Below are 26,265 nucleotides of genomic sequence, written 5' to 3' on the forward strand. Positions count from 1 at the left end.
AAGGTGGATTTCAAGGTGGAGCCTACTGTTATCATCAGAGCAGCAAGCGTTTGCAGTGGTGCAACACCTAGACAAGAACAGGGTTTCTCTGACTGTTATGCTGGATGATGGTCAAAAGAATGAAATTTTGAGGGAGATTATTGAACTAGATCCTCAAAAGGGTATCTTACAAAGGTTTTTATAAATAACTATCTGCGTGTAGATATGTCTCATGAATTTAGGGCCTTGATAACCGCAGAAGACCATTCTCTTGCATTATTGCAACAAGGTGAAATCGTTTGGAGCAAATTCAAGACACAGCACTCATTCCAATGCTGAAGTTATCTCAGTTCTCAGGTTCTTCAAAAATATTTCAGATAGCTGAGTATGCCCCTAGTGGTACTTAGCTGACAAGTTCTTGATGCTGATTGCTTTCATTTCCAGATCATGCATATCTCTTATCAAATAAGAGAAGTAGATGAGGACCAGGGACCATTAAAGATACAGTAGAATATATTATACATATTACAAGACTGTGTTATGGACAGTGTGAGGAAAAATAGCAAGGTTGCAACTGATGAAGAGAGAAGAAAGCGGCAAATCTTTTTAAAAGTTTTTGGCAGCACACATGTACATGGGAAAAGCTTACAACGCATCAAGGACGTGGCAGTCTGCTCCATTTTGGGTAATTAAAGGATAAAGGACATGCTTATTTGCATTCGAATATTTTGGGGAAAACTAAAGACCAGTAAACAGGGGTAGTTTCCTATCTTTCAGGGCATTAGAAAACATGTGTCATTGAAGACAACCGTGGAGCCTTGAAGACCATCACAACTAAACTAGAAGGGAACCAGATGTCAAAGAACGAGGAATCATCTTAATTAAATCCATCATGCATGTAATATGGAGTTAGAGTCATAGTTGATTTAGATCTCTAAAAAAACTCCAGTCAACACTTTGTTGTATTTATTAGCTAGTTAAAGGGTTAATAGGTGTCATTAGAAGTAGTTTTCGAATTCCCCTCATGCTGGAGGAGGAATCTCGATCAGTTAGAATAAGAGCTCTATATATAGCTGACACAGAAATGTAATAGGGGTTGGAAAACTTTATAACAGAGCATAGTATTTGGCTTATGTAAAGACTCACTTTCAGTAATATAATTTTGATTTTACTTCTCAGGATTCATGAAGGATTTCTTATATTCAGAATGTGTGATGTTGTCCTTTTCTTAGTTTTGTTTACAGTGTTATGGATGTATAATCACTCAGAATTCACTGAATGTGCTCTGATTTCCTGTATGCATCTATAAACTGTGTGGTTCCATATGAGTGTATGTTCTGAATATTCAAATGCTGAATGCCCTGACTTCCATGTAAGGTCAAGATCTTTGTTATATTGAGGTGTTGTTGACTCCATAGGCCCAATGGATTCTTGTTTAATGTATTTCCATCATTCATATTTGTCACAGTTGTTCTAGAAGAGTTAGCCATCTTATCTTAATCAAAATCATTAACCCATCTACAGAGAGCCCTCTCAGGTTGAGGAGGCTAAGCCTCAGCCTAAAGTAGGTTTGAAATAGTTACTTAGAGTCAACCTGACCAGCAGCCTATCAGGTTCTGATTTTGAGATAACATTTTACCTGTTATCACTTAAGAATTCTAATTTCCAAACTACTCACATTAGTTTGATGCTCTGTCCCAAGACCTATTTTTCAGCCAGAACAGAAGCTTATATCTCATGTCATCTTCACTTACCATTATATCGGCAATGCAAGAAAAAGGAGGTGAGATACATCAGAATGGTTAACAGGCAACTGAGAGCTGGGATTAGAAGCAAGAAGAAACAAATTGAAGACTTAAAGATACAGTTGAGACAACTAAAAGAATCTCCATAAAGAAATTTCACTTCAAGTAAGGATATGTTTCAGAGTTTTGATGGTTTTGCTTGGTATTAATCTTTTCAAACGTTCCCATTCAGATTTGGAGGTTTTAACAGTAAAGTGCTTAAATAGCAAAGTTTTGGGTTGAAACTGTGATTTTTGAAACAATTCAGCAGTTTTGTAGCGCGCTACGAAACTGCTGAAGCTAAATAATCCAATCTCAGTCACTAGTTTTGAACTGCAAGTGGAAATGTTGAAAAGGGAATATCTTCAAGGGATCCTGCAAAATTATCAATCTTCAGCAAAGTTAATACAGGTGGAGGAAACATGTATTCGAATGCAACTTTAAACTTTTGTCATAAAGTGAACACATTTACTACAGTCCAAAATATGTCAGGCAGCTTGGAGGAGCTTTTGTCTTCACACATGGACAAAGGTTGACAGCACACAAAGACGTGGCATTCTGATATTTTTGTATAATCAAAGGAGAAATACATGTTACAGTTTATTACAAAGCTTGTTGCAGCTCGCAATGAACTCAGAAGTTATTACAGCCAGGTTATAGATGAACAATTGACATGAATCAAGACAACTATTTCGAGGAGGCTCTCAAAATGCGCAATCTTCTTGAAGAATTTCATGGTGATCATGGGCTTCGCCCCCCAACAATACTTGGTGTTCGTGAGCATGTATTTACTGGAAGTGTATCATCTTTAGCCTAGTTCATGTCTAACCAGGAAACAAGTTTTGTGACTTTGGGTCAACGTGTCCTGGAAAATCCTCTCAAGGTCCGTATGCATTATGGACATCCAGATGTCTTTGATAGGATTTTTCATATCACACAAGAAGGCATACGCAAGGCATCTCGTGTCATTAATATAAGTGAAGATATTTATGCAGGCTTCAACTCCACTTTGAGAAAGAGAAATATCACTCATCATGAGTACATTCAGGTTGGAAAAGGACGAGATGTGGGACTTAATCAAATTGCTCTGTTTGAGGGTAAAGTTGCTGGTGGCAATGGCGAATAGGTTCTTAGCAGAGATGTATATAGACTTGGAACGCTTTTTGACTTTTTCAGGATGTTGTCGTTCTACTTCACGACTGTTGGCTTTTATGTTTGTACGATGTTGACAGTCTTGACAGTCTACGTTTTTCTTTATGGTAAAGCATACCTGGCCCTGTCTGGTTTGGATATTGCAATCACCGACAAAGCTCGTTCTTTGGATAGCACAGCTCTGGAGGCAGCTCTCAATACACAGTTCCTGTTCCAAATTGGTGTATTTACTGTTGTGCCAATGATCATGGGGTTCATCTTAGAACAGGGATTTCTGAAGGCTGTTGTGAATTTCGTGATAATGCAACTGCAATTATGCTCTGTGTTTTTTACATTTTCCCTTGGAACAAGAACTCATTATTTTGGCTGGACTCTTCTCCATGGAGGTGCCAAGTACAGAGCAACTGGAAGAGGATTTGTTGTCCGTCATATCAAATTTGCAGAGAATTACAGGCTTTACTCTCGCAGTCATTTTGTCAAAGCGTTTGAAGTGATTTTACTACTTATAACAAGGAGAATGCTATTCTTGTTTATGGTAGAGGTTGGAGAAATGCCGTGGTAAAGGTGTGAACCCCGATGAGGCCGTTGCCATGGGTGCTGCCATTCAGGGTGGTATACTTCATGGTGATGTGAAAGAGTTACTTCTTCTTGATGTTACTCCTCTGTCGTGGGGAATTGAAACTCTTGGTGGTGTATTTACACGGCTTATCAACAGAAACACCACAATTCCAACAAAGAAAAGTCAGGTGTTTTCAACTGCTGCAGATGGTCAAACTCAGGTAGGAGTGAGAGTATTGCAAGGTGAGCGGGAAATGGCTTCAGATAATAAGCTGCTTGGCGAGTTTGAGCTTGTTGGCATTCCACCAGCACCCAGAGGTGTACCTCAAATAGAGGTTACCTTCGACATTGATGCAAACGGTATTGTGACTGTATCTGCTAAAGACAAAGCCACGAATAAGGAGCAGAATATCACTATCCGGTCGTCTGGAGGACTGACAGAAGACGAGATACAGAAAATGGTGAGAGAGGCTGAGATGCATGCTCAAAAAGATCAGGAAAAGAAGGCATTAATCGATGCTAGAAATGCTGCAGACAGCACGATATACTCAGTAGAGAAGAGTTTGAGCGAATATAAAGACAAACTTTCTTCAGATGTCATTTCTGAAATAGAGTCAGCTGTAACAGACTTAAAGAAAGCAATTGCTAATGATGATGTTGAAGATATCAAAGCAAAAAATTGATGCAGCAACTGCGGCATCCTTGAAAATAGGCCAGAGTGTACAGCAACAATCTGGTGGCTCATCCTCTGGTTCTCAAGGTGGAGCCTACTGTTATCATCAGAGCAGCAAGCGTTTGCAGTGGTGTAACACCTAGACAAGAACAGGGTTTCTCTGACTGTTATGCTGGATGATGGTCAAAAGAATGAAATTTTGAGGGAGATTATTGAACTAGATCCTAAAAAGGGTATCTTACAAAAGGTTTTTATAAATAACTATCTGCGTGTAAATATGTCTCATGAATTTAGGGCCTTGATAACCGCAGAAGACCATTCTCTTGCATTATTGCAACAAGGTGAAATCGTTTGGAGCAAATTCAAGACACAGCACTCATTCCAACGCTGAAGTTATCTCAGTTCTCAGGTTCTTCAAAAATATTTCAGATAGCTGAGTATGCCCCTAGTGGTATTTAGCTGACAAGTTCTTGATGCTGATTTCTTTCATTTCCAGATCATGCATATCTCTTATCAAATAAGAGAAGTAGATGAGGACCAGGGACCATTAAAGATACAGTAGAATATATTATACATATTACAAGACTGTGTTATGGACAGTGTGAGGAAAAATAGCAAGGTTGCAACTGATGAAGAGAGAAGAAAGCGGAAAATCTTTTTGAAAGTTTTGGCAGCACACATGTACATGGGAAAAGCTTACAACGCATCAAGGACGTGGCAGTCTGCTCCATTTTGGGTAATTAAAGGATAAAGGACATGCTTATTTGCATTCGAATATTTTGGGGAAAACTAAAGACCAGTAAACAGGGGTAGTTTCCTATCTTTCAGGGCATTGGAAAACATGTGTCATTGAAGACAACCGTGGAGCCTTGAAGACCATCACAACTAAACTAGAAGGGAACCAGATGTCAAAGAACGAGGAATCATCTTAATTAAAGCCATCATGCATGTAATATGGAGTTAGAGTCATAGTTGATTTAGATCTCTAAAAAAACTCCAGTCAACACTTTGTTGTATTTATTAGTTAGTTAAAGGGTTAATAGGTGTCATTAGAAGTAGTTTTCGAATTCCCCTCATGCTGGAGGAGGAATCTCGATCAGTTAGAATAAGAGCTCTATATATAGCTGAAACAGAAATGTAATAGGGGTTGGAAAACTTTATAACAGAGCATAGTATTTGGCTTATGTAAAGACTCACTTTCAGTAATATAATTTTGATTTTACTTCTCAGGATTCATGAAGGATTTCTTATATTCAGAATGTGTGATGTTGTCCTTTTCTTAGTTTTGTTTACAGTGGTATGGATGTATAATCACTCAGAATTCACTGAATGTGCTCTGATTTCCAGTATGCATCTATAAACTGTGTGGTTCCATATGAGTGTATGTTCTGAATATTCAAATGTTGAATGCCCTGACTTCCATGTAAGGTCAAGATCTTTGTTATATTGAGGTGTTGTTGACTCCATAGGCCCAATGGATTCTTGTTTAATGTATTTCCAACATTCATATTTGTCACAGTTGTTCTAGAAGAGTTAGCCATCTTATCTTAATCAAAATCATTAACCCATCTACAGAGAGCCCTCTCAGGTTGAGGAGGCTAAGCCTCAGCCTAAAGTAGGTTTGAAATAGTTACTTAGAGTCAACCTGACTAGCAGCCTATCAGGGTCTGATTTTGAGATAACATTTTGGTGCGTCTGCCGGGAGTCTGAAGATTATTCATTCCCGAAATTAAGAGGTTGAACTTCTGAAGGTAGCAGGAGCTCAGAAATCTTTTGAGGCTGCAAATCTACCTTGGCGATTCCATTGTTGAAGAATTCGAAATTCATATATTCATGGTGGTTCCACTGGAGTTATGAAGGACCCAGATGCTACCATTCTTATTTCAAGGTATGCATGCATAAATTTTTCAGGAATTCATGGTTTCCCAAATCATTTTCCCAAGGATGCATATTTTCTAAGGAATGGTCCAAAATTCAATGGAGAAGATTTGAGTTTAACTTTGAAGCATATATCAGATTTTTGTGATTTTACAGAGCTTCTTAGAGTTAAGCATGAGGATGTTTGCATTATGTTGTTCTATGATTCATTTCAAGGGAAATGTAAACGGTGGATTGAAAGCTTTCCTGCCAAATCCATCAAGTCATTTGAAGACTTTTGGCTTATGTTTTTGGAGGAATGGATAGATAGATCAGATGTGGTGGCAAACTCTCCTTCAATTCAAGGTTTCAAACAATGGAATAATGATCATAGTAATGGAGAAACAAGTGAAAAAATTTCTTTGTCCTTGTCCTCGTATCTAAAATCATTTGAGTGTAAGGCAGAGGACAAGATGAAATTTTTGGATGAAGTTGCTGAGGACATTGAGAAAGACATTAAAGGTTTAGAAGGTCAAATTCAGACATATAGTCTTCATAATCATGATCATTATTTTCAGAAGCTTTCTATGGCAGAACACAAGGAGAGAGTGCTGCTTCCTTTCTCTTTCACGATTGAGGAACTGCACATTATTGTTGAAGATCAGTTTGCACAACCAGAAAGTTACAAGAATCATCAAGCTGATCATGTATTCTGGGATCCTATAGCCAAATATATGGAAGAGTTTTACTCTCCAGTGTTTCAGTTTTTCTATGAAGATCAGAGGCAATTTCAGTGGCAGTGGTCATCACAATATCATATTGGCTCTGAACTCCGATGCAGTCAAAGAAATCAAATATCAGATAAGACAAATGATTGGCTACATTGGAAATTTCACATTGATTGAGCTGAAAGAAGTTTGAATTGATAGGGTAGGTAGGTAGGAAAATGCAAATAAGCTCAAGGTTGACTGAGCAAATTTTTTTTTTTTAGTAGATATAGACTTCTCTCTCCTATGGTGATTATCAAGTTCAAGCCCGAGGTGAAGGCCCCAGAAGCTTGAAAGGGATGCTTGTCAAGCAAATTTCTGTTTGTCATAAATGGATAAGGCACTGGACATACGAGTTCTTAGTGTACTACAGGAGCACACTATCCCAAGTGGAGCCACTGTTATCACTTAAAAATTCTAATTTCAAAACCGCTCACATTCATATGATGGTAAAAAATTCAGTGCTAGTCTAGTTTTGAGATTTTGTTTGCCTTAGAGTCTGAGTCTAAGGAGTCCACTATGCATCCTCATTCACCACTAGTCTCATAATTTACACAATTTCCATGTGTCAACTTTGTTCAAAGGTTATTATGTGCTACAAAGCTCTTTTGGTGATTCCGTAGTGCATAAGTCAGTTTTAGGTGTTTTCGCACAGCAACATGTTTCTGGTGATTTCGTAGCGAAACACAGTCTAAGCGATTTTGTGCTGATCCATAGCAAATCTCACCCAGCTGTCATACTTATCAGAATCCGCTGTGTTTTAGATCGTTAGGTGTCGTGGTACTGGCACATGTTGCAGTTGTTGCTGAGAAGGAGACAAAGGGTTCTGTTTACTATCTGAATGCATTTAATGGAAAGTTGCTTGCTGGCATCAATCAAAAGATTCAGTTCCTCAGGATACAGTTATCTTGACACGAAACAGCCTTCACATAAAGAACGGTTATTTCCTAGCATTGCTCGAAATCAAGGCACAGGACTTCGCAACCGACAAAGCATCATATCAGAAAGTCCACCTAGTAATTCTGTTGGGTTTTTCTTTGGATCAACACCACCAGACAACCATGGGGGAACAATGGCATCCTCAAAGCTTGCATCTTCTCCTCATGGATCATGTCTTGGCAGTGGCAGTTTTGCTGGAAGTAGTTCGCCAGTTGGTTCCATGCCAAAGTATTTTCCTCCTTTTCAACATCCAAGTCATGAACTTTTGGAAGATCATGGTTTTAAACAACAGAAATATTTGAAATACTACAAGCGTTGCCTGGCAGAGCGCAAGAGAGTTGGTACTAGTTGCAGTGAGGAAATGAATACTCTCTACAGATTTTGGTCATTTTTCCTCAGAAATAATTTCAACCGCTCCATGTATAATGAGTTCCGAAGATTAGCACTGGAAGATGCAGCAGCAAAGTATAATTACGGCATGGAGTGCCTTTTTAGGTTCTACAGCTATGGATTGGAGAAGAAATTTAAGGAAAGTCTCTATGAGGATTTTGAACTGTTAACCATTGAATTCTACAAGAAGGGGAATCTCTATGGTCTTGAAAAATATTGGGCATTTCATCATTATCGCAAGAAGGATGCCAAGCATTTGAAAAACCATCAAGAATTGGAAAGGTTACTTACAGAGGAATTCCGAACAATACACGACTTTCCACCAAAAGATAAATTGCCCAAAGATGTTAATGCAAATGAGAAAGCGAGCAATGGTTTATCCTCTATGAATGATGTGAAGACTGGGATATCCATCTGCTGAACAAATCTTGTTGATATTTGAGCCATCAGTTGCATATCTTATCATATATCAGGAATTTTGCTGTGTTATTCAGTGTTCCAGTCTCATTTTCAAGGGCTTCTCCAGGCGTATGTCTTGTCAAGAGAAACTCCATTAACCTCAATGTAATTAAAGAATTACCATCACTACATTGACATTTGTTGTTCTGTCTCTTGAAAGGTCGATAATTGGAGCACAAATTTTTGAGATATATGGGCTAGGTAAAGAAGTGGTTGTATTATGGCTAGGATCTGCCACACGAACAATTGTCATGTTGGTGTTGCTAGCCAGAGAGAGGAATTGCGGGCACGGTTTCCTGGTGTACCTGGAGATTTGGTCAACTTTTCCTTGTATGTTGCAGAAGAGGTTAGAGGTATTCTTGCACAGCTGGGTTATGCGAAGTTGGATGATATTATTGGAAGAACAGTCATATTCAGTCTTGAGCCATCTACATCTGTTGGTGACACGTGCTCCAATACTGTTTTCATCAGATTATAAGCATTTTTATTGTCGCTACAGTGACCCTTCATATGTGAAGAAATTGAAGCTTGAGATGCTTACAGCCGTGGCAAATGAGAGTAATACATATGATATTGTGACGGAGCTCAGTGAATATGCTGCAAATGTTGATGTGGCCATTGCAAGAGAGTCTGTCCGAGCAGTTGGAAAAATTGCATTGCAGCAGTATGATGTCAATGCCATTGTTGACCGCCTTCTTCAGTTCCTAGAGATGGAAAAGGATTATGTCACTACAGAAACTCTGGTTCTCGTGAAAGACCTTCTAAGGAAGTATCCGCAGTGGAGTCATGACTGTATTGCAGTTATGAGAACGTTAGTAGCAGAAATGTTCCAGAACCTAAGGCTAAAGCTGCACTGGTTTGGATTTTGGGAGAATATTCCCAGGATATGCTTGATGCCCCTTATGTTCTTGAAAGTCTAATTGACAGCTGGGATGAAGAAGACTCAGCAGAGGTTCGGTTGCATTTGCTGACTGCAATGACAAAGTCCTTTTTCAAGAGACCTCCAGAAACCCAGAAGGCATTAGGGGATGCCCTGGCAGCTGGGTTGGCTGATGCACATCAGGATGTGCACGATAGAGCATTATTTTACTATAGACTTTGCAACATGATGTGAGCATAGCAGAGCATGTAATTAATCCACCTAAAAAAGCAGTTTCTGTATTTGCTGATACTCAGAGCAGTGAAGTCAATGACCGTATATTTGATGAGTTCAACAGTCTTTCTGTTATTTATCGTGAGCCTTCATATATTTTTATTGATAAGGAACACCGGGGACCATTTGAATTTTCAGAAGATATGGGCTCTTTGGCTACTACCACAGGATCTACTAACAATGTCCTCCCAAGTCAAAGAGTCGAAGCAACTGACAATGATCTGTTATTAAGTGCATCAGAAAAGGAGGAAAGTTGGGGTCATGCTACAAATGGATCTTTATCATATAATGCTCCTGACTACACTGACAGTTCTACTTTATTTGTCTCCCATTCTCCATCTCCTACAACTCTTCCACCTGGATCTGAAATTGCAGTGTCAAATGCAACACCTCCTGCATCGATTCAACAGGCAGGTTATGTCATTGATGATTTGCTCGGGTTATGCCCTGTCATGAGTGCACCACAGATTCCTGCATTAAAACTTAGTCCTAAAACAACACTTGATCCTGCCACCTTTCAGCGTAAATGGGGTCAGCTTCCACTTGCTCCAACACTGAAGACCAGTCAAACAGGGGTATTTTCCTATGTTTCAGGACAATGGAAAACGTGTGACATTGAAGACCAACATGGAGCCTTGAAGATCCATCACAGCCACCGCCAAAGGGAACCAGATGTCAGAGAACGAAAATGATTGTAGACCAAGGCTGTCACGGTGTTAGAATCCTACTTGATTTAGATCTCTAAAAACTCCAGTCAACACTTTGTTGTATTTATTAGTTAGTTAAATGGTTGATAGGTGTCACTAGAAGTAGTTTTCGAATTCCCCTCATGCTGGAGGAGGAATCTCGATCAGTTAGAATAAAAACTCTATATATAGCTGAAACAACAATGTAATCAAGGTTGGAAAACTTTATAACAGAGCATAGTATTTGGCTTATGTAAAGACTCACTTTCAGTAATATAATTTTGATTTTACTTCTCAGGATTCATGAAGGATTTTTCATATTCAGAATGTGTGATGTTGTCTTCTTCTTAGTTATTTTTACAGTGGTATGGATGTATAATCACTCAGAATTCACTGAATGTGCTCTGATTTCCTGTATGCATCTATAAACTGTGTGGTTCCTTATGAGTGTATATTCTGAATATTCAAATGCTGAATGCCCTGACTTCCATGTAAGGTCAAGATCTTTGTTGTATTGAAGTGTTGTTGACTCCATAGGCCCAATGGATACTTGTTTAATGTATTTCTAGCATTCATATTTGTCACAGTTGTTCTACAAGAGTTAGCCATCTTAGTTTTAATCAAAATCATTATTACACCCAGAGAGAGCCCTCTCAGGTTGAGGAGGCTAAGCCTCAGCCTAAAGTAGGTCTGAAATAGTTACTTAGAGTCAACCTGACCAGCAGCCTATCAGGGTCTGATTTTGAGATAACAGAGAGCATGGTAGATCATAAGGCCCCAAGAAAGAATGAATGGGTTATCTTATAAATTTGGTAAAGCTATGCGAGACTTCATCGACCCCGCACTTCTTAGAGTTTACAATGAAGATTTCCAAGTGGACAATCTATGTACCAAGATTAATTGAGAGCATCAAATTGATCCATATAATTGTTCATATTGAATTGATCTCCAATTGGAGACTAACCATCTTACTAAAAGTGGCTTACAAAATTATTGCTAAGGCCCAAGGTTGATAATAAAATTTATTTCAATAATTTTTTTGGAGAGTTGCATGGATTTATATCATTGACATTTTAGAGGGCCTATATTCAATTATCGTCATGATTAATGATCATTTCAAAGTTGTTGTTGCAAGTTTAGAGATATTATAGATAGGCCCAAAGGACATATTTTTGGACACTTCACACTATCTCCAAGCCAATTTTTTCTTTATGAATGTATTAGTAGACTTGATCAAATTAAGATTATTATAGTGGGATTTATTTTTCACAACTTGGCTATAGATTGGGAAGGGATGGAATGGGTGAGAAAAAAATGGTCCAAAAATCATATTAATGAAAATGGACATTGAAAAATCTTATGATGATGTTGATTTGTATTTCATTAATTACAACCTTAGATCCCAAGTTCATCAAAGTAGTCTCCACCCTATTTTTTGATGCATCAACTAGAATATATTTGAGAAAATATACCTCAAAGACTTTAGTCATTATAGATACATTAGGTAAGCTTTGCCTATTAGCCCCCTCACTCTATTTGTTGGTAGTTTATGTCTTAGGCTATCTAATGGAACATCGAATTAGTTGCATGTGTCATGTTTGAGATATTTTTTCCAGTTAAGGTTAACAATCAATCAATGGTCATTTTATTGTTTTTTATATTCTCACAGTTCAATTGGATAAGGACATTGTGAAAAAGAAAAATGGATCCCATCTATGAAGTTTACAATGTGTTTTGTGCTAAGATTAAATAGAGAAAAAAATCATTGTTATATCACTCAATGTATTCCTCCTTGGCTAACCTAATATCAATGATTTGTGGTAACCAAGAGTAATTTTTGGATTTCTAGGGACCCCTTTTGGCTAGTGTTCACGGTGTTGGACCCGCCAACATGTCAAGGGATCTCCCCCGTAAGAAATTCCAACTAGACCTCATACCGTTTGGAGTAGGAGTCCCAAAAGCAGGTAGTAAAGTAGTGCCTTAACTGGGGTAGCCCGCGGAGGCAAGTATGATAACTTTGTTGGAAGCAAGTGTGTGAGCTTGTAGCAAATCAAGTGACATTCATGGGGGTTCTAACACATAGAGGGGAAAAGGAAGTGTGTCCCTTAGAATCCTATAATAGTACGCAGCCTGAAAGGAACACATGAGCGGAATGACATCACAGGCTAGAAGCAAAATAGTCCACAATCCAAAGTGATGGGTTAATACAACAACACGTCTTCAACAAGATTCATACAATTGCATACAAAATAGTTCATACACAAATGCGTAAGTTAAATAACATACATTGCTAAAGTAACTAGAATAGTCGAACTACAATAAAAACATATGCATGAAAACGTGTTGGCTCAGTTATATTATTAAGTGAAAGTTCCATCCATACATACACCATTGACAACCACTAGCCCAAATAGTGGAACATTACAGTCAACACTACCTGCTCCTCCAAAGAGATGTACTCGCTCTACGCTGTGGAGAAGCCAAGGCTCATCATAGTACCCTCCAAACCTTCTCTAAGAATTGCCTAGCCAAAAGCTTGGCTCCCAAAAGCCTCTTCTATGAGTTATGAGGTTCTATTTATAAAAAAGGGTGGGGTGACCCTTGACATTCACCTTTCTGACTCTTCGACTACACTCATGGCTCTTCAACTTATTTACAAATAACTCTTTACATTACATAGTGACTGTTCACATTCCACTAATGACACTTGGAATTTCACTTACAACATATTTACAAGTAATATACATTTTCCACATGTACCCATGTGAGACAAAATAGGCTAGAGACAACCTAACAAGACAAAACACTATGAATCTGGATTTTGGGGAAAGACCAACTTGGCAACATCCACTTGATGCTTCTCGATCATCTAATGATGCCAAGCCTGGTACTATGCTATGATGTCCCAAAACTACTTGATGTTCTCTTACTAAAAGCAGACCCTTGCCTCCATGGAATCCAGGCATATGGTCTTGGAACCTGCTTCTATCTCGTCTTGAAGCATGTTCAACTTGTGTATACCATGAGAGGACCACCAGTGTGCTTCTGCATGTTTGGTGCATTCACCTCCAAGTCATCCCTGGTGGCCTCTCACCTTAGCTGCTCAATGTACCTAGCGACCTCTAACCGAACTTGGTTCTTATGCTTAGCTTCGGTGAGGGAACCTGCATCTTTTCACTCTCTTCCTCAACTGCTAGCTATTCCAGTTCATCAGCCTAGATTGGCGTTGTTTTCTATGTCATTCCGCCTTGCCCTTGTTCTTCTTCCTGTTTCTGCTTCTTTTCCTATTCTTTCCTTCTCGGCTCCTGTTCCTCCTTCGGTTCTTGTTCTGCTTTCTACCATATTAGCTTTCTACCTCCAAGCCCTGATCTTCTCTCTTCCTCTGAGCTGTTGTTTGTGTCTTCTACTTCATTTTTCTTATGTTGTCAAAGTTGCTTGCATGAAGATTGAATGCGCTTTCGCTCTGCAACTTTTTTCTCCCTTTATTATGTCAGCAATTTCCTCTTTCCCTGATCTTGTACTAGATTGCTACCTTCTGCCACTATTGCTGGTCTTGCTTCCATGTTAGTGTTGATTCCTTTTCTGTAAACAGTTGGGCATCTGCATATATTGGCAAGTAAACTAGTTCTTTCTCAACTGCTTCCCCAGTACTACTTTCAGTGGTTGCTCTTGAAGCAACTCTCTTTGGTTCCATGGTACAATGACTACTAGAGAGAAGTGCTTCACGAGTGTGGTACCTGTGGGACAAAAAGGACACTCATGGAAATCAAACATTAGCTCTTATAAATCTAACTTCATAGCATGATCAAGTAGCAACCAAGGCATCTGATGAGAAGAATTGCACAGTTTGTACTGACAGGGGTGAATGATTGACTGTTGGAACTACACACTGCGCCATCCTAGCAGTCAGTGTGGAAGCTTGATGACTGGAAGTGTGTAATGCACAGTTTAGTTTAGGTCAAGGCCTGGGAGAGACTCTGCTCAAATTTATAAGTGAGCTCTAGAGGTGTCCATTACATAGACAAAAATTGATTTCCTGACACGTATACTTGAGATTAAGGACAAAAATGACACTTGGAAGAAACTTTTAAAGATGGCAATGTGTCACCTTCAGGAAACTAATAATAGATCCCTACTTTGTAGGGATGATTTTCCTCTTAGCCTCTTTATTTTCGGGAAAATTACTATGCACTACTTGGAAATATTGCGTAGTTCTGAGAAGGATTGGGAAACTATCTCTTTCATGTCCTGAGTAGTTTCTGAGCACAATAGGTTCTACAGAATTTCTGGGTTGCCTCTTAGGCTCTTCGCAATTTCCCAGCTAAAGGCAGGCTGTTAGCTGGATCTTCGCAATTATGGAGCTAAAGGAAAACTTGCTAGCTTGGACTGCTCTGCATAATTTTCGAGTTGAAGACAAGTTGCCAATTGGGTCTGCGCAATTCTGGAGCCAAGGCTCACAGTTGGGTTGAACTACACATTTGCTGAGAGCAAGGTTGGTTTCCCTCTAGGACTGTGCAGATTTCCAAGGCAGTGAAAGAACCAGATTGTAACCAAGTCACGGGGAGATCAGCTTATGGTTATTCAACAAATCAAGTAAGCAAACACAAGATATAAAGCAAAATATAAACTCAAATAAAAGCACAAGTACTTGGGCAGTGTAAGACAAGCTAGTGGGATTTTAGTAGGGAGGCTCCAAAACGAAGTGAAGGCAAAATTTTGACGAGGTTTTGTAGCCGCTACAACATTCGTGACACACTGGTAGAACTCTAGCTCTGTATATGGACCTTGTCTCGTGTAAAGCGATTATAACTCCATCTGAAGTATTGTTCGATTATTTAATTATCATGGGTTCTTCACTAGCTTGATTTAAAGATATAGTCCCTACCATTCTCTTGATCGGTCATCACACATCCCAAACCAACCAATTGAGTTGTTTCGATTAAGGATGAGGGGTATATTGATACACAAGTAATATAGACTATTAGATTTTTAGTTTCATCTCTGGTGTTGCTCCACTGCCAGCAGGCCTAAACAGTACCCTGATAGTGTCACTTCAAGAAAAAAAACATTGCTCTGCTACTAGCGAGCCTGGACAGTACCCCGACAGAGTTATTTTCTTCACCTCTTTACGTGGAAAGCCTTTTTATTCTTTCACCTTTATTTTATTATTTTTTCATTTTTCATTTTTCATTTTTCAGAGAACTGTGCATAGGCACTTATTTATTTCATGAGGTAAAATAGGTATCCTGACTTATTGAGAGTAGAAGAGGTTGTCCCTTCAGAGAAAGATGTTATATACACCTCTGACATACTTGTTAAGGTTTTTCCCCTCACCTTACTCTACTTGAATGAGTTGACAAGGGTTAACCGAATATACCAAATCGATTAGAGTAGGTGGTACTAGTTAAAAGTGCACGCGTTGTGACTTCACCAAGATTCACTCTAAAAGGAATATATTTTCCATCAGGGTATCATCAACTGAAAGAACACAAGATCTTCATAAAGAGAGGGGATAAATAGATAACCAAATGTTGATAGTTGTACAGGCCCTCTTGTGTTTGACCCTGCTTTTCTCAAGTGCCAAACATGGTTTCATGGGAAGTTAATCCTATGGCTACATAAAGAAACAAAAAAGCAAGGGACATAAGTAAAATGAAATAAAAACACAAAATAAAACACAAACAAGAAAGAAAACACTACTCCTACTCCTAAGATAAACAATTCATGGGCCCATTCACGTGAAATTATATTTCCAATTCAACCATTGACACATTGGTTGGCCCATGTAGGTGAAGGCATGGTTAACAAGAAAGATATTTAGAAAAACCAACAAGCAAGAAAAATAAAATAATGAAAACCAACATGCTCGAAGTTTGAATGCGTCCATAGAAAAGAAAAGAGTAAAATCACATGATAGACACTCCATGGACATACCATGGTGTTGCATCACACTGTGTGCAGATGATAAGCGTGCACACTCTTTTGATCTCGAAAAACGAGAAAAAATGTAGAAATAAGAAAACTTTCATTTAACAACATGACTTTCTACGTACAACTCCTCCAATGCATGAGCAATACAATCATGTGATTTTGGTGGAGGATGTGAAATCTATGGATCATGTTGATTTTCAATGCAAACATTAGAGTGATGAGGAGCCTGGGGTGGTTCAAACAATTTATGTTCGGGAGCGGAACTGACCTCAAGACGGTGAGAACCTGACATAACCATTAGCTCGGGCTAAAGTGCCTTGACAACTTGAGGGGTTTCCACTTCATCAACAAGTATATCATCAAAGACGGTGGGTTAGAAAGATAAATAGAAAGTGAATCATAATCATGATCCAATGAGTGAGTCAAAACATCACAACAACCATGATTAGAAAAATTCAAGATGTACATCGACATCCTCATGATCTGACGAATCATATAGAGGGGTTGATGAGAAACAAAATTTTTCACTCTTGGAATTTCTAGAAATGAAAGATGACATATTAGATGGATTTGGAAAGAAATGTTTTTCCTCAACACAATAAAATGATCGACTGACATCCTTTGTGTCCTATGAATGATCAAAAGTAGAAACATCTGGGAATGAATTTTCACAAGAAAACTCAGAAATGGCAGGATCAAAAAAGATTTCAGGAAAAAGTGGATGAGGTGTGTTACATAGTATTTTGTCACACCTCCTACACTTCCATGTGACATACCCTGGAGTGCCTGAAACATGACCATTATGTAGTGTACTCATTCAGATATGCAGTTTAGATCCTCCCTAAGACATTGATTGGAAAATTCCTTGAGCTTCCCCTGAAGGAAATAACTCTTAAACCCTAATTTGAGGATCATCACTCTTATGAGGCTAAAAACAACGATGATATCTTGTTGCAATATGCTCGACCAGTGATGGCATTACTCTATTCAATTGTATACCTGCAATGATGCCAAAAAGGAAATTTTCCCAAAGAGGATGTTAAGCTTTGTGATATAGAAGCTTCTAGAGTGGCAGGTTGGAGGTTGTTTAGCGTAGATGAGGTCATGGTTTCCCAACTTGGCCTCTTGGTCTTATCCCTATTAGCTACCTCCTTGAGATGAGGGCTTACTCCTATCTTTGGAGATATCCTAACTCCCTTTCCCAGCCTATATATTCATCTTCTCCCATTCCTAAATGGTTGGTCAGGTTAGAGGCTAGTTGGTTTATGTCTATTTGCGCCCTTATGCTAAGATTGTGCCTATATGCTACTCATTTGGCTTAGAGAAGGAGTGCTTGGAGAGCTTAGCTTGGACTTGTATATTCATTCAAGGAGAGCCTATTGGCATCAAGTCTTGGTTTTATGCTTCCTCCCTTATTCTATTAATATACAAATGCTGGTTCATTTTCCCTAAATGTGTATGCTCATGTATCATTTAACTTAACATTCCTTGATCAGTTAAGTAGGTTGATTTTGAATATGCTATTTGTATTTGCATGCATTGTTGTGTCTTGATCTCTTGTGGAGGTTCATAAACGCTGAGAGTGGCAGGAACGAACCCATGACACAAGTGATTCAAGGTTTTCAACAAAGGAGATTGAGATAGCATCAAAACGTGGTAGGTCATCTTCTTCATCTCTCTTTTCAATTGCAACTTAGGAAAGTGTCTAGTAGATTGTCACTTCGATTGTTAGACCCACTCATTGGGCTAGAGGGATCATCTCTATCTGTAGAAAGGATTTACCTAGACAACAAAATGGTGACTCCGCTAGGGAAGCTATAACCCTTTCCATTCAATCCTTCACCTTGAATTTGTGATGAGTTTGAACAACCGCTAGTTTTCTAGCTTGTTTGCTTTTCTGTAACTATTTTCACTAGCTGGAGATTGCTTGAGGATATTGATTTTTGTCTGATCTTGAAGATTTTTTTATGTTTTCTTTATTTTTCTCGCCCATCATGGTTTTCTTCCTAACAGTCGTGATGACATCGCGGATGTTTTAATTACAGTTGCGGTTATCCCTCTTTTGCCTATGACAAGCAGGATGATCCCATAGTATAAGAGAAAATAGGGTTTTTCTTCTTGTTTTCAGTCTCTATGTCCTCTATCGATGATTTTCCAAATTGTCTATGGTGTTTTCTATTGATTGTCTTGATTAATTTGAAAATTTTGTCTCATTGGATTTGAAGTGAAATCTTATTGAGTTTTAGGGTTTCTAGTCAATTGGTCATCACTTGCTATTTGTTGGTGTAGTTGAGAAGCTTGTTTTGCTGATTGATTGAGTGTTGTTTTCTATGGAAAACATTGAAAACATCGTTTTGCATTTGTTTTAGCTTGTATTTCGAAATTTACTTTTCGTGAAAAAGCATTAGATTAGTTGCATTGAAAAGTTATTTTTGAGATTCATCATTGAAAAGAGATCATGTTTTCCAATGATTAAGAGCTAAATACTATATTAGGTGCATCAAATCGTTCAAAATGAAATAAAATCATAATTCATATAAATGCACCTTAGTAAAGTCAAAATAATTTTGCTTTCGAAAAGTTGCATTTAGGATAGTGAAAAGTGGAAATCATTTTTTCTTTTGGCATTGCATTTAGTGAAATGAAAGATTATATTTCGTTTTCACATTTTGCATTTGGAAGGCGAAAGTGAAATTTAGTGGACGAAATTTTGCATGATGCATTTTGTTTGATGCATTACTGATTGAAATTTCTTCCCTTGATTAGTCTAGCTTTCATTGAAATGGAAAGTTTTCCTTTTCTCATATAGTTGCATCATAAGTGTTCAGGTGACATTGTTTTGAGCCTCAAAATGGAAACTTAATTGAAGATAAACTTTAAAATTTACCTCAATTTATCTAAGGAGCATTTGAAACATAAATTTCATATTTAGTGGTCTAGGCTAGAGACGTGTTCTGGTGGCTATAAAACTCAGCAATTGTCGTTCGTAATACTCTTGCATTAGAAAGTGCTAGCACGAACTTGTGCTCCCCGTACCATCGAGTATATAAAGGGAGACCCCCATAGGTTGCAAACCTTTATCCATAGGAAGTTGAGTCTGCCGCCCTACAAACGTGATACACCGAACACAAAATTCGAGGAGATTTCCTTCATGAACGTCAAGCCCTTGGTAAATTTATTTGCTAAGGTGTATATTGTAGTTCACGATTACTTGGTAATCCTTTTTCCTAGAGTTACCTAAGTAGTCATTTCGATCTTTTCTGACTCCTTAAATTTGAAAAAATCATCGAGCACTTGTCCTTTCAAGCTCGCTAAACCAACAAAAGAGACTACAGTCACCTTTTTCATCCTTTTCTCGAATCTTAAAACATGAAAAGGAAAAGTTTTTATTTAAAATTCTAAAATTAATTGACTATAGAACAACATCCTTCCTGTGGAAATACTCCTTAGTATATCTTAGGTTGATACTGATAGCAACATTTCCTAAGTTTACCAGTTAAGGAAACCCCTCTCATGGGAATCCTAGTTCTTTTCCTTCTTTTGGAAATACTGATGCTCCTTATATGGCAACGTTGTCCCTTCCTGGATTGACCATTGGTCTACCAATTTGGTTGTTTTCAACCTCGATGGTTCCGAGTGTCCAAACTTCTTTTCAACCGAGTTCTCCTCCACTTGAACAACATCAACTTCATGTTGATCCTAAAGTTGACCCCTCACCTTCTTCACATATTTCTTCACCCCGTTCTTCCTCTTCGCCTGGTGAAAGTATGGATTCTAGTAACCAAGAAGCTAAGAAGAAGAAGAAGCCAAATAAGAAATAGGGCAACCAAGCAACCATTGTTACAGATGCAACTAATTAAAAAATCTTCGAACCTGCCCCAAAAAGTAAAATTCCCTTGCATGTTATGTAAGGGTGACCACCTTCTTCGGAATTTTTCTAATATTCCCAAGGTCTTAGAAGTGTGTTCCACAGGTTCACATCAACCTTTGTCACCAGCCTCTCGAGATCATACTGGTGATAAACCCTCAACTAGTAATAGTAAAGCTCATTGGAAAAAGGGAAAATTCAAATTTTCTTGTAAGTTGTGTGAAGGTAATCATCCCATTCACCTTTGTCCTCTTATGGATGAAGCTTCTAAAGAGTTTGAAAACCTTACAGCTTCTCAACCTCGTCTTCCAACTAGGTACCAAAAGCTTTCCTCTAATCCTTCACTAGTTGATTAGTGATTTATCAAAAGTAATCTTTGGTCAATCTCACTCTCTCTGAAAGTGAGTCTCATGAGTCCATTCTCGACCAAACATTGGTTAAGAAAATAGTAGAATTGGTTCCACCTTCAGTTAACCATACCTTTCCAGTAGAGATTGAACCCCATACCGCTCAAGTTCTTTTGGTTTCTTCAGTTTCAAATGAACTAGAGGGAAATCCTCCTGTTCTTGAGGTGCATGAGAGTAGTTCTCCTGCTCCCATAGAGTAAGAGGGCAGATCTAACATTCCTACGACACCCCCTCCAAGTAGTTCAGTCACTTCTTTTGATTGGAGTCGACTGGCAGGATGTCATCTTCTGTCTTATGTGCCTTTCCAGATTACAGTACAGGCTTACCATATGGTCATACCTAGCATAGTTATAGATGGGGGCGCATCTGTTAGCATCATGTCCTCAACTGCTTAGCAAGATTTAGGTTCTCCTCAGCTTGTCCCTGTCACCTATAATCTGTTAGCTTTTGACAGAGGAACTAGCAACCGTTAGGGATCCTTCCTAAGTTACCTATTATTTTGGGAGGAAAGGCTGTCTATATAAATGTGATGGTTGTCCAAGGCCCTTTAGATTTTAATCTACTCTTTGGCCGTGACTATGTTTATGTCATGGGAGCTCTTGTCTCTTCCCTCTTTCGATTGATGTGTTTCATGCATGAAGGAATCATTGTGGTCATTCATCATCTTACATTCATTGGTCCTGAATCAACTCCCAATCAACCATCATCCCTAAATGGTTCCTATATGCAAGCAGTATCACCCCCCCCCCATAGGTTAATTACATGGCCACCTATTCCATGCCCACATCTACTAATGATATAGTAGGTGACATAGTACACCATATACTGGGAGAAATTAGAGCCCAATTTTTCCATTGGATCCCTGGACATCTATCCATTCCAGAGTGTTGTTCCCCCATCTGATGAGAATCTCTTGGAAGCCATGGCCTCTTTTGGTCTGTGAAACAAGGGATGGAGAAAAGTTCCTTGTCTTGTGTCAATCTCGTTAAAAAATGAAACAAGGATAATGGAGCAAAGTTCCTTGTCTTGTGTCAAGTTCGTTAAAAAAAGAAACAAGGACAATGGATCAAAGTTCCTTGTCTTGTGTCAAGCTCATTAAAAAATGAAACAAGGACCATGGAGCTGAGTTCCGTGTCTTGAGTCAAGATCCTTAAAATATGAAACAAAGGATACGAGGATAGTTCTTTTACTGTGTCAATCTCATTAAAAAAATGAAACAAGTGTTGGAGCAGAGTTCCTTGTCTTGTGTCAAGCTCCCTAAAAAATGAAACAAGGGGTGGAGTAGAGTTCCCTGTCTCATGTCAAGCTCGTTAAAAAATGAAACAAGGACCATGAGGATAGTTCTTTTACTATGTCAAACTCATTAAAAAATGAAATAGGTCCCCATGAGCATAGTTCCTTGTCTTGTGTCAAGATCGTTAAAAAATGAAACAATGACCATGGAGCAGAGTTTTGTGTCTTGTGTCAAGCTCATTAAAAAATGAAACAAAGGATACGAGGATAGTTCTTTTACTATGTCAACCTCATTAAAAAAAATGAAACAAGTGTTGGAGCAGAGTTCCTTGTATTGTGTCAATTTCCTCAAAAAATGAAACAAGGGGTGGAGCAGAGTTCCCTGTCTTGTGTCAAGCTCGTTAAAAATGAAATAGGTCCCCATGAGCATAGTTCCTTTACTTGAGTCAAGCTCAGTAAAAAATGAAACAAGGTGTCATGAGCATGGTTTTTTCATGTGTCAAGCTCGTTAAAAAAATGAAACAAATCCCCTTCCTATTTGATTCTTTGATTAGATCTCATAAAATCCTAGTCGAGTCTTTCAGTTGATCTCACAAGTGAACCTTCATTCCATCTACCTATTAGTAACCAGTAGTCTACTTAGGTGAATGAAATGAAGCTTGGGGGGCATGTACCTTGAATTGAGTCATTATGTTGGGGGCATGCAAACTTATCTCAAGCATAGTTTATCTTTGTTTCAAGCTTGTGTAAAAATGAAACCAAATCCAAGCATAGTTTGTTTCCATTTCAAGCTTGTGAGAAAATGAAACCAAATCCAAGCAGAGTTTATCTTTGTTTCAAGCTTTTGTAAAAATGAAACCAAATCCAAGCATAGTTTGTTTCCATTTCAAGCTTGTGAGAAAATGAAACCAAATCCAAGCATAGTTTATCTTTGTTTCAAACTTGTGTAAAAATGAAACCATCTTCAAGTATACTCAATCATAGTTTCCCATGTTTCAATCTTGTGTAAAAATAAAACCATCTTCAAGTATACTCAAGCATAGTTTCTCATGTTTCAAGCTTGTGTAAAAATGAAACCATTCCCATTTTACATCTCAAGATTGCCATTTTTTATCAGTCGATTTTTGCCAGATGAGCCTTGGTTTTTTCATTCCATTGTCACCATCTCTTTCGCCGATCATATGATTTCACTTGGTTGTTTTCCTTGTGCCTGAGGAACATCTACGATGAGTGGTCTTATTAGATAGCTTCTTGAACATTAGATGTTATGAGCAGTTCCATCATTACTGGAACCAGTTTTTATCCTTTTATACCACTCGTTCCTCTAGGAAGAGTCATCTTTCAACTCTTTTCTGACTCTTGAAATATGAAAAGATTTCTTAGTACTTGTCATTTCAAACTCATTAAAGTAAATGAATTGACGTCATCTCAGTATAGGTTTACCCCTTTTTTGGGCTGAGATTGACTATTTATGAAAAAGGTACACCTTGGTTGACATGGTCAAGAGGTTCTCTTGAATATTGTTTTACACCTTTTCAGGTTTAAGAGACAAATTACGAAAAACGGATATGATGGAGTTTTCTTTTTCATCTATTTTTCAGACTCTCTAAATATGAAAAAGGCACCGAGTTATTCTTCCGTCGGACTCCTAAAACTTAAATGACAAAAGACTTGTCACCATGACGAGCCTAAGTTTCTCCTTCCTAGGACTCATAAAACTTACTAGGATGAATTCATCCAAGGGGTGAACTTATACGACAAGAATATGGTATCCTCTTAAAGCTTTTGTAAAAATAAAGAGGTACTCACTACAAATAGTGGGAAAAAATGAAAGTGAAACATCTCTTGTATAGGTAGCATGTTGCTCTTGAACATGACACTCATTTGTTTCTTGTGTCGGGTTTGGGACATCCTCACTTAGTCACTTGTCCTTCCAGGTTTGGGTAATCCATTTCGCCTCTCATTTTATTATTCCACTTTATTACTATGACCCTTGGTCCTATGTTGAGTCAAATGCTGCCACACTCCGGAGTCGTGTCGCCGATATGTTCAAGAGAAGTCCTATCTGCAGTTTATTACCTATACATTGTCTGACTCTTTACTACAATCTTGGATCCTACATTCCACTTTATTCCTTGTTTTGTGTCGATGATCGGGGACTCACTATGACTCTCCTTCAATGGGTCACTTCCTGTCGACTTCAGCTCATTATCCAGGAAGATGAATTAGAGACTCCCTTTCAGTACCTTAGAGCTTGCATGCCTCAATGGAAAGTTCTTTGCATTTGGTGACAGGTTTTCATAATTGGCCTTCGATTGGGTGATTCCATGAGTGTTCGACTTCAAATTTGTTATCACATTCATGAATTGTATTGTCGTACCTTGAGAGCCATTGTAATTATGGGTGGTTCCTCTCATGCTTGTTAACAGTCCACATTAATGGCTAGTAATCAGGTGGTTTTCTAGCATGTTCAACTTTGACACATTCATTTGCATGTTAGAATTCATACTTTGATCGGGTCGAGATGGAGCGCAAGACCCTGAGTTTTGTCTGAAATAACTCAGGCTATGTGGAGTTGTGTATTGTTCATGATTGTACACATGTTTCTTCTATATAGATGGATGTGACCTTACCGTGGGACTTTACATTTATGATGATCCTTTTATACCAGATGGCTACGTCCATGCCTTGGATCTTAGATTATAGATGATCCTTATGTATTGGATGGTTGTGCCCATGCCATGGATCCTTTCATATAGTCCTTACTATCTGAATGGTTGCATCCATGCCGTGGATTCATGTTTTTACATCAGATATGTATATGTCGGCTTAGGGGGCCTTAACCCAAGTTCAAAGTTTGTTTTTCCAAACAAATCCCTACACTAATGTCCCTTTCGACATCAATTCATGGAGCGCAGACTGAAGTCTCACCTGAAGTAGTATGGGTGGGTGTTGGAACCAAGTTTCCACACCCAGAGATGGGAGTGATGTCATTTTATTCCCTAAACCCGTCTTCTCGCAGATCGATAAGCCTTTAAGTCTTATCGATGTAACGTCCTTTTACCCACCCCTAGACCTCTGCGAAGGCCTACGACTGTCTTTCGCATACCCTAAATAGGTGAATCCACCACTTACGTGCCTCTGTGATTCCTTCTAAGTCCGTATTTACCCAGATTGGGTTAAGTGTTTAATAACTTCCATCTACAATAAGATATTCTTCATGTCAACAATTATTATTACTTGTGTTCAGATAACACTATTAATCATTTAAAACCGCGCATCAATACAATATGATTTCATAAACCCATTATTCATTATAGCATAAAAGCACATTCTTTCATAATAGAAATAACAGACAAAACTCAAGATTTTCTAGAATAATCTCTTTATTAATACTTCAGTTCTACTTACAGACTCAAGACTTCCTTGTGCACTCAGCTACAGGGTTCTGTGCACTTAGTTGCAGACTCTACTTTAGGCCTCTGTGGACATAGCTGCAGAGCCTCTCTTCTACTCTAAGAATTTTTCGCTCTTACTCTTACTAACCCATTATATTCATCTTCTTCATCATCATTCCTTTTTTTTTTCCTTAGAATCTCTAAGAATCTCCTTTTTATACAATCCCATGGTCCGCGGACCATGGGTGGATCTACAAAAGCCGATACAACTTACATAAAAGAAGGGTAAAACCCCTTTATGACACTTTACAATCTACGCACTCCGTGACCACATCTTGTGGAGACTTTACATTTTCTACAACAAAACTTGGGCTTTTTTCCCCAAAACTTAGGCTTTTGCCCCAAAATTGACCATAGGGGACCTTGTCCCAATAGGCCCCCAACACAAATTTCATGGCTCGCCCTCGAGTCACTCTACTGGCACGAAGATCTTACTGTGGATACCTCCCAACTCTACTTTTTCCACTGCCACCTCAGTCGTGCTCTGCATGGCTACCTATCTTATCTGCTCCACCAGCTACTCTGTTGCTGGTCCTACACTGTCTTCCTTGATTTTCTGCTGCATACTTTGCAGGCTCGCTAACTTCTCCTAAATTTTGGTTGAAATAATGTAGGCCTCATCCAACCAAGGCCCCAATCTGGCCTTGAGGACCACCTGTTTCCTCTATGCTGCTTCCACCTATTCAAGCAACTGTTTCGCCTCATGCAACTTAGCCAATCGTTGTGCTATAATGATGATGCGCGTCGTCACCCTTGCTTCATCATACTATTGTTCCAATTCACGAGCTTCGGTATTTAACCTCTGTAGGTTAAGATCTTCCTGCAACATCGTGACTACCTCCATGGAATTCTCAAAGAGTGCGGTACAATCCACCACCGCGACAACCACTGCTGCGACTCCATCCTTTATAGTTGCTTCGCGTTGTTCTTTGGCCTCTAGCGGAGTTGAAGGCTGTGACTTCAACTCAAGC

General features: G+C 38.6%; 2 pseudogenes; both read left to right on the forward strand.

Moving 5' to 3' along the window:
* The first annotated feature begins 2,985 nt into the window (after nt 1-2,985).
* Nucleotides 2,986-4,289, forward strand: LOC149207582 (heat shock 70 kDa protein, mitochondrial pseudogene; annotated as a pseudogene).
* A 4,643-nt stretch (nt 4,290-8,932) lies between these two features.
* On the forward strand, nt 8,933-25,877 carry LOC149207583 (beta-adaptin-like protein A pseudogene; annotated as a pseudogene).
* Nucleotides 25,878-26,265: the final 388 nt, after the last annotated feature.

The sequence above is a fragment of the Pinus tabuliformis genome, chromosome 1_2 (genome assembly GCF_031772625.1).
Source record: "Pinus tabuliformis cultivar Carrire ecotype Pingquan chromosome 1_2, CPIR1, whole genome shotgun sequence".
NCBI classification, from domain to species: Eukaryota; Viridiplantae; Streptophyta; class Pinopsida; order Pinales; family Pinaceae; genus Pinus; species Pinus tabuliformis.